This window comes from Cupressus sempervirens, chromosome 8 (assembly GCF_028749045.1).
Source record: "Cupressus sempervirens isolate cs-2001-9-10 chromosome 8, ASM2874904v1, whole genome shotgun sequence".
Classification (NCBI taxonomy): domain Eukaryota; kingdom Viridiplantae; phylum Streptophyta; class Pinopsida; order Cupressales; family Cupressaceae; genus Cupressus; species Cupressus sempervirens.
The window spans coordinates 280,062,988-280,071,678 of NC_143125.1; the positions used below are offsets into that span (position 1 = coordinate 280,062,988).

General features: G+C 35.8%; 1 pseudogene across 1 annotated transcript; it reads left to right on the plus strand.

Annotated features, from left to right (window-relative positions):
- Positions 1-1,158: 1,158 nt before the first annotated feature.
- Positions 1,159-7,381, plus strand: LOC149542528 (disease resistance-like protein DSC1; annotated as a pseudogene). Its single transcript, XR_016355476.1, has 7 exons — positions 1,159-1,719; positions 2,005-3,046; positions 3,153-3,338; positions 3,725-4,016; positions 4,113-5,552; positions 6,699-6,767; positions 6,852-7,381. The product of XR_016355476.1 is annotated as a disease resistance-like protein DSC1 (transcript).
- Positions 7,382-8,691: the final 1,310 nt, after the last annotated feature.

Here is an 8,691-nt window from a genome sequence, read left to right on the forward strand (position 1 = left end):
AATATCTTCAAATACTTTAATAAGAGATGATATTCACTTAAATATATAGAACTTTCCAAATCTTTTAAATTAAAACCATCTACATTAAAATAATAAATATGTACCAACCATCTGACAATGTCTATGAATATCTTCAAATTCTTTAATAAGAAATGATATTTACCAAATGAATGCCTTTTATTTTCAAACCTTTTTTCATTCTTGAAGGAATTTTTTTTTTTTAAAACTTCAAATCCTTTATATTAGTTTGCTTAGGAATATTTGCATAGATTCTTAAAAAATATTAGTAGTTCCTTTAGGTTATTTATCTAATTTATTTAGAATTTAATTAAGATCTAATTTTAATAATTTTATTAGGTTTTACCAAGATATTTTATAATTTAAGTTTAAATTAATAGAAAGAAAATAGATTTTTGAATAATCATTTTACAAAAAAAAAAATTGATTACATTTATACTTGCAATATAATATATTTATTTAAAAATAAAATTAGGATATACTTAAGCAAGTTTATAAAAAATGTCAAATTTTTAACATAAATATATTATTAAAATTAGTTATGTTTTTTATGTATTATAAAAATGACATTTACTCTAATTTATTTTAGATATTTAGTAGTAATTTTGTTCCTCATTTCATGACACCTAGGAAATCACTAAATACTCCCCTTTTCACTTTAGTTAAGCTACCCTCAATGTCATTTTTGGCATGGTAGACATGTAATAAGTGACATTTAATTTATCCGCAATTTTTTTTAATTTATTGCATTTATATATATTTGTTAAATATATTGCATAATAACCATTTTACTATTGCAATTGCAAATAAAACAAAATTTTCAAAAGTCAAATTTGTAGTTTAAGAGTATACTTCATACAATAATAACAATAGGTGACACTTTGACTATAAAATTTAAATCAATTTCTACATTAGCAATGCCTCCTTGTTAAAAATGTAATGAGTTATAAATTGGTACAATAAGATATAATATCAAATCTTCCGAAACAGATGAAAGGTTAGACTATTACAAAGTAAACATTAAACTACTACATTAGAAACAAAAAGTCAAAGCAATAATAAAAAAATTGACCATAAACTATTGCATTGCAAACAAGTCACTCACAAATTGACAATTGTTTGATCTCTATCAATTTGAGGTTCATGCTAGCCTAACGTTTCTCCTCTTTACAATGATTCACTTGCCAAATCCTTTAGCTAGTCTGCTGCCCGAGCTTTGAAGGTTGCATCCCATTAATGGAGGAAGTGTTTCCAAGATATCATGTTTTTATAAATCACAGAGGACCTGATGTCAAGAAAACGCTGGGCAGCCTCATCTACCGCGCTCTTAAGAGGTTTGGCCTAAGAGTGTTTCTTGATGAGCACGAACTACAACCAGGGAATTCTTTAACCCCTGCAATAGAAACTGCCATTAGTAATGCCAACCGTTCATATTGCTATTTTCTCTGAAACATACGCAGAATCTCCATGGTGCTTGAATGAGCTTTTGTGGATGTTGGACTGCCATGGCGCCAAACTTATCCCAATCTTCTATGACATCCAACCTTCTGACCTTCGTTATATTCAGAAGGGAGCATATGCCGAAGCCTTCAGCAATCACAAAAACAAGGGCAGGGTTGACATTTCACTGTTGGAGAGATGGATGAGTGCTCTAAACAAAGTATCAGGTGTTTCTGGTCTTTTGTTCAGCAAGGTCAAAGAGTAAGCATTCCTATTTTCTATCACCTGCTAATTTATGCTGATGATTATTAATTTTCTTTGTCTTTTACTCTGTTTTTTCCCCCATTTCTCTTATTTCTTTGATGATGGGGATGCTGTGATCTGAAATGTTTTCCATTTCTCATATTTCTTTGATTATGGCTATCGTGTGATCTGTTGTGCGAAAAAGTTATAAAGTTGAATTCAGAAACAACAACATCAGCTTTTTGCATTCTTCTTTACTGATAGTTGACTAATGTTTACAACAATTTATTTTTTATATTTCAGTGATCTTGGGGAGTTTTTGGATAGAATTGTGGACAATGTATTGAAAGAGGTGACGATGGAAACACTAGATGTAGCTATACACCCTGTGGGGCTCCATCAAGCTGCAGAGCAATTCCAGAACAAGGTTTTTAATGAAATTAGATCGAGTGATGTTGTTGTTGTGGGGATTGTGGGACTCGGTGGATCGGGGAAGTCAACTCTAGTTACTAATCTCTATAACACAAAACATTCCCAATTTGGAAGATGTTGTTTCTTGTCTGAGGTGAATAAGAAGAATTTACCATCATTGCAGAAAAGATTGCTGATTGATCTATTGGGGTTTCAGCCGTATTTGCATATTGAGAATGCCAGTCGAGGGAGGAGCTTGCTTAGGGATCGTCTCCGAGGGTTCAAAGTTCTCATTGTTTTAGATGACGTAGATAATACAGAGCAAATAGAGAATCTCTTGTCGGTGGTGAAGGACGTGCTTGGAAATGGCAGTCTGATTTTAGTGACCTCCCGTGACAGAGATTTACTTGCACGCTCTCAAATAAAGCTACTGTATGATGTGCAACTGTTAGATGCAAAAGATGCCCATGAATTGTTCTGCTGGCATGCTTTCCATGAGCCCAAGTCACCCCCAGAATTGCAAGAAATGGTGGAGGAGCTGGTAAAGATGTGTTGTGGATTTCCTTTGGCATTGAAAGTTTTAGCTGGGCAGCTCTCTGGTAATGGTGATCGAAGCTACTGGATGCGGCAATTGGAAGAATTTCGCGTTCAATTGCCTCATAATATTTTAGAGAGGGTACTCAAAAATACCTATGATTCTCTCAAGGAGAAAGAGAAAGAGGTGTTCTTAGACATTGCCCATTTCTTAGTAGGGGAAGACAGAGATCTGGCGCTGAGGGTTTTGGATGGATTGGATCACAGCGTCTTCGACTGCCTTGAGGCTCTCCATCACAAAGGCTTTGTCCAATTCGAAAATGCAGAAGTTGAATTCACCATTAACATCCAACATCGAATGTACCTGCTGCCATACATAGAGCGAACCGATCCAAAATCTGTAAGAATTACTTAATCTGGAAGTTGGCTTTACTCATAACAATAGGCTTAGTACAATTTCTTAACTGATTTATAATTCCCAGTCCTAACCATGAATTTGTTTCCAGATGCTAGAGTATTTATTCATGCAAAATTATATTCGTGAGCCTTTCTACATAGAATGCTGGAGGAGACCAAAGGGAAGCTCGAGAATAAGAATGAACGATTTGGTCAAGGACTTGGCAATACAAGTCGGCAGACAACAGTTTCCCCTTCGCCTTTGCTGTTCAAACGATAGAATGATCTCCACACAGGTATTTTGAAATTTGTATTGACCTACTATGAGTGTGTGCTGTTTCTCTGTTCTTTGAATCACAGGTTTAACATTCTACCGACACGGTGCATGAAATAATTCATCTCCATGAGTTAAGAGACAAGGTTCAATGGTCGCTGTCGAATTGATTTTGACCATGATTTAGGTTTCATGTTTCTTGTTTGATAGTCCTCTAGACTGCTAATTTTGTCTGGGGAATTATCCTTTCTCATTCATTCTTTTTCAGGGGATTATGCAATACGCACTCATTGTAAGCTTTCATGCTATTCAGCTTCATTAGTAGACCACAAACCACTTCATTCACACCGTTATAAAAATATGAATCAAATTTCAACTTACCCTGTTTATACTTTTTATTGTGGGAAGATGCAGTCAAAGCCCTACTCTGTACGAGGAATTCGAGGTGAAGATCATAAGAAGCTTCAATTGCCCCTCTTTTTACAGGGTCAAGATGTGTGGATTAAAACTCGTAGCTCTTCCAGATTCGGGGCTTCTGCAGCAATTTAAAGGCCTATCAGGAGATTTGATATGGCTTCGCCTAGGTAAATTTAACTTCAGCGACTTCAATTCCAGGGGACTTTCACTTTAAAAACTAAGAGCGTTGGAACTTACCGGTGTTAATTTTGAAGGCTTACACAGATTATCTGATGATTTTGAGGTAAATGCGATTCTCATCCAACCAATATTGTAAAGCCCACTTTGTCCACTATTGAAGATCTTATTCCTGACAATTAACAGATTACTTGCACTGCAGGATCCTTCTCAGCTACGTGAATTGACAGTTAGCTGTACAGAAATCTCCGACACCGTAATCTTCCGTAAAAGTGCTCCTTTCGCAGTTACAAGTTATCACCCTTCTTGCAGTGGGTTCAATGAAGTAGTGGCACAATCAGACTTGTCTGAAAAGCGGGTGGGAAAGTCAAATTTGCAGATTAAATTGATTAAACCACCAGAAAGCTTACACTCATTGAAAGAGCAAGTGGAAAAGCTGAACGTGAAAAACAAATCAACTTCAGATCCAGGCCTTAATAGTTTTCAAGAATGGTTAGGAAAGCTGAAAAATTTAGGAAAGCTAGCTTTGAAAAATATAAAGGGTTTGGTGTCACTGCCCATTAAATTTGAGGAAGCAGGAACCCTGAGACATATAGATCTATCTGGCTGCAGTGACCTGGAAGTTCTGCCACATTCTTTTACCGAGTTGCTGCAGCTCCAGTATTTAGCCTTGAGAGACTGCAGGAGCCTTGTTATCCAAGATTTGGGGAAAATCTCCACACTCGAGTACCTGGATCTTCAAGGCTGCTTCTCATTGAAGGATTTGCCTAGAGGAACCACAGCTCAAAAGTCTCTAAGGTATTTAAATTTGCTTCATACTAGTCTCCAACAATTACCTGAGCATCTAGATCAACTAGAAAATCTTGAACAGCTCTATGTAGGAAGCCAACTGTTGACATGTTTACCATCATCTCCGAATCATCTGAGCCGGCTTACAGAGTTGACTCTGTTCAAATGCTTCAATCTTTATGATGTTAGCAAATCTGTTGAATTGCTTGGGCATTTGGAAATATTGCGGATATATGATTCCGGAGTTAGGGCTTTACCAGAGGAAATTACATGGATGAATATTAAGATACTGGATGTACGGTGTTGTCCAAACATCGAAGGTTTTAAGATGGAAATGGCATTGCCTTTTGAAGGTTTGAAGGTCCAGAGTCAGACAAGTGATGATCATGCCGCCAACTCTTCTGATTCCTTGGCAATCAGAGCTACTCATCCAAATTATGTTAGCTGCCTAACAAGTTTGATCATCAGGTACAGCTGCATATCTAAAGTATACATTCCTCTGGGCAAAAGCCTCTGCCCCAATCTTGAAATCGTTGATCTGTCGAACAATCCAAATTTGACAGACATTGAAGGCTTACCAGCCAATTTGATAAGACTTAATCTCATGAGTTGTCCAGCATTAGAGACACTGAGATGCCTTTCTAACCTGACAAGTCTTAAATATCTGAATATAAGTGGATGTGATGGGCTACAAACGCTGAATGTCGAAGGTCTGAGCTCAGTAGAAATAATTGAAGCCGACGAGTGTTGGAAATTGCAGAGAATTCAGGGACTACAGAAGTTGCAAAATCTATCTCATATGCGGGTTTCAACAGCTTGTACGGTGTCTAGATCTACCTGGACAGAGATTCTGGTAAGTATCAGGAATAAGTACTCATTACTCTTTCCTTTAATTTGATTTGTTAATGGAATATAGACACATGATTTATAGAGTTTATGAAAATATTTTAAATGATGAAAATCTATTTATTTTCTCGTCTGGACTTTTATTGCTTACTGTCCACAGTGACAGCTAACAGATTGTTGCATTTCACTATAGAGTCATCTGAATCAATGGCAGTTAAAATATCATTGCATTCCAAGTCATGTGCATTAGGTTTACTTTCATACCAACAAGCAGATTTGGTATTCAGTTTCATTTGTTTTGAGCTCTGCAACCTGTCTCTCAGAATGATATTTTATATAATTTTTTCACAGATTAATTGCGATTCAAATCTACAACTTCTCAATGTTTCTGGGATGTTTAACGGTTAACCTCAGTTTTCAATATCCATTTTTAATACAACATTAAATGACCAGACCATCTTTGATTAAAGATTTCACACACTAACTAGCAATTGAACTTAGGACCTTCCAGGGATGACCCCAACGAATATAAATAGTGCAGTTCAAATCCCCTCCTGTATCCTATCAGACAGAGGGTTCGCAACCAAAACCCAGAACAAGCTAATACCTGTAAGATGCAACTAAAAGACGAGAGAAGAAATCCTCTACACACAAAGACAACTGTATGTTACAAAATAACTTAGAACTCAGCAAGCACAGACGGTTAACACGAACACAAAATGCCATGCATGCAAAACAAATGCAAAATTAGATATAGATCATAAAGAACAAATAATGAAAATTTCATAAATACATCTAATCCTCCTACAGCCTACCACCCACAGCCTACCATAGAAAACTGAAGAATCAAGGGTACCACCCACGGCCTACCATAGAAAACTGAAGAATCAAGGGTTCCAACCATTTCAACAGAGTGAAAATTTTCTTATCCTTAGATTACTGGATTAAATAACATTCCATTGCAGCTAAATACTCCACCAATGACCCATCACCCCTTTTAATGTCCAGTCCATTTTTAATTTCATTCTTAATTCCAGCATAACTTATTTTCCAATAAAGCTCGTTTTTCATCTTTTTGCCTAGTTTTATATTTTTTTGGTTACTATTTGGGAATGCTTATGGCTAGAAAAGGTTTCGTTCTCAATGTGTTCAGACATTTCCTTCCAATATGTCATCTATCTTCTGCGGAGCAACCCTGAACGAGGAGGATGTTGATAAAATGGTGGGTGTGTGAATTGAAAATATAACAAAATTTGTCTCCTCAAATTTGTGCCTTAATTATTTACAAAATATGTGAAACATGCAGGACGCAGATGCAGACAGCTTTCAAAATGTTGCAGTAACGAGCATCCCCCAGCTCCCATTTTCTGTAAAGTTAGAAGATGAGATCTTACAAGGTGCAATTTTGGTATGTCTAATAGCAAACAACAGTTGCAGTTTTGAAGTAATATTACTTGGACATGCTTGCAGGACCTCCCGTATTTTTGGTAACAGTAACAGGTATGGAATGCATATGTTGATGTGGGGAAAAGATTCAACATTGTTCAAAGATTCAAAAATCTGCAGCGGCCAGCAAAATGATTGCAAGATCAGGCTACTTAATTCATCCCCGCGGGAAGATGAGTCATTGAAAAAAACATCTGCTGTACTTAAGAGGGGTTGGGTAGCGATTGCAAACAATATAGATCTCTGTAAACAATTCTTAACCCATCTTTTCTCAAGAATTGACGGTGAGGGTCACAAATTTTAGGGAAAAGGTTGAAAAGAGGCATAGTATTTTGCAGTCAATGTATAATCTGAATTCATATTCAATATCGAAGCAGGATTACAACATCAGCTTTCTTGTATTAAAAAGGAGTCCTGATATGATGCTCTAATTTTAGTGAAGCTCTAAAATTGTTGTCTCATGTATGGAATATTGTTTAATTTTATCTTGAGGCTATAACATATGGGAAGGATCATTTTAATTTTCTCTATCTAGTGGACATTCCCAATGATAACTGTCAAAGGATCCCAAGTCGTACTACTAGGTATTGGTTGTGGTTACATTAGTCTTAAGACATCTAATCTAAAGATTCCATCCTATGATATGTTAATCCCTCAACCTAACTTTAAACTAATGATTGAATATCTTAAAGAAACTGATGAAGGGTACCCTCCTTATTAACTCAAATACACACAACAAAATAGAGTAATAACAAAAAATTGCAAGAATAGGAAATGAGCTTTTGACTTTCTCTGATAAAATGAAACTAGAACATTTAGATGAAAAGCCACATGGACATTCTCCTTATAATATTTTGCAAGCTAGAGCTACCATGCACATCCCCCAGAACTGACCTAAATAACCTTATGAGCCTTCATTATATGTGCAATTTTCCACCGCCTAAGAAGGTTCTAGAAATTTTAAACCTATACTTGGAGGATAACTAAACATAAGATATTATTATCTATATTTTATTACATTAGAGTAGGCCCAAAACAATGTCAAAACTCAAAAAATATTTTGAAGGAATTTCATTTTCTTTAATTTTGGGTACTGCAACTTCTAGAGACCATACCTTATCACTAGCTACTTACTACGAACTTCTCTACAACGTTTATCTTGCAAAATCCTTAGTCGACAAAGGTTTGACCCCCTTTTTGCAACCTCTAAAGCCTTCAAAACCGAGTTCAAAGTTTTTATACATTGTTGCCAATACCAATAAAAATCAATATCTTCAAAACTAGACTTGATCTTGCAATGAAACTTTACTAGCAAATTGATATATCCAAAGTGAACCTCTAGGGAAGAAATCAAAGCATTTTTAGCTCCAATGCCCAACTTACTAAAAATAACAAGCTTTCAAAACGAGCAACTCTGCATTGAGAAAACAAGAAATATTTTTGGGTCATCTAAGATTTCCCTTACACCCAAGATGCTTTTGCATCAAAAACTCATTACTCACGCAATAAATGACGATACTGGTGCATTTTTTCACACACACACACACACACACACATCTTTTAGTTGTATTAAAAAGGTCAATGGGCCGGCCTTTATTTACTAATGAAGTTAAAAGGCTCTTAATGATCCCACTAGGAATCAAGTCTATTTAAGTGCAATTCTCTAACATAAGAAAAGGGATGAGGTTGAGATTGTGCCT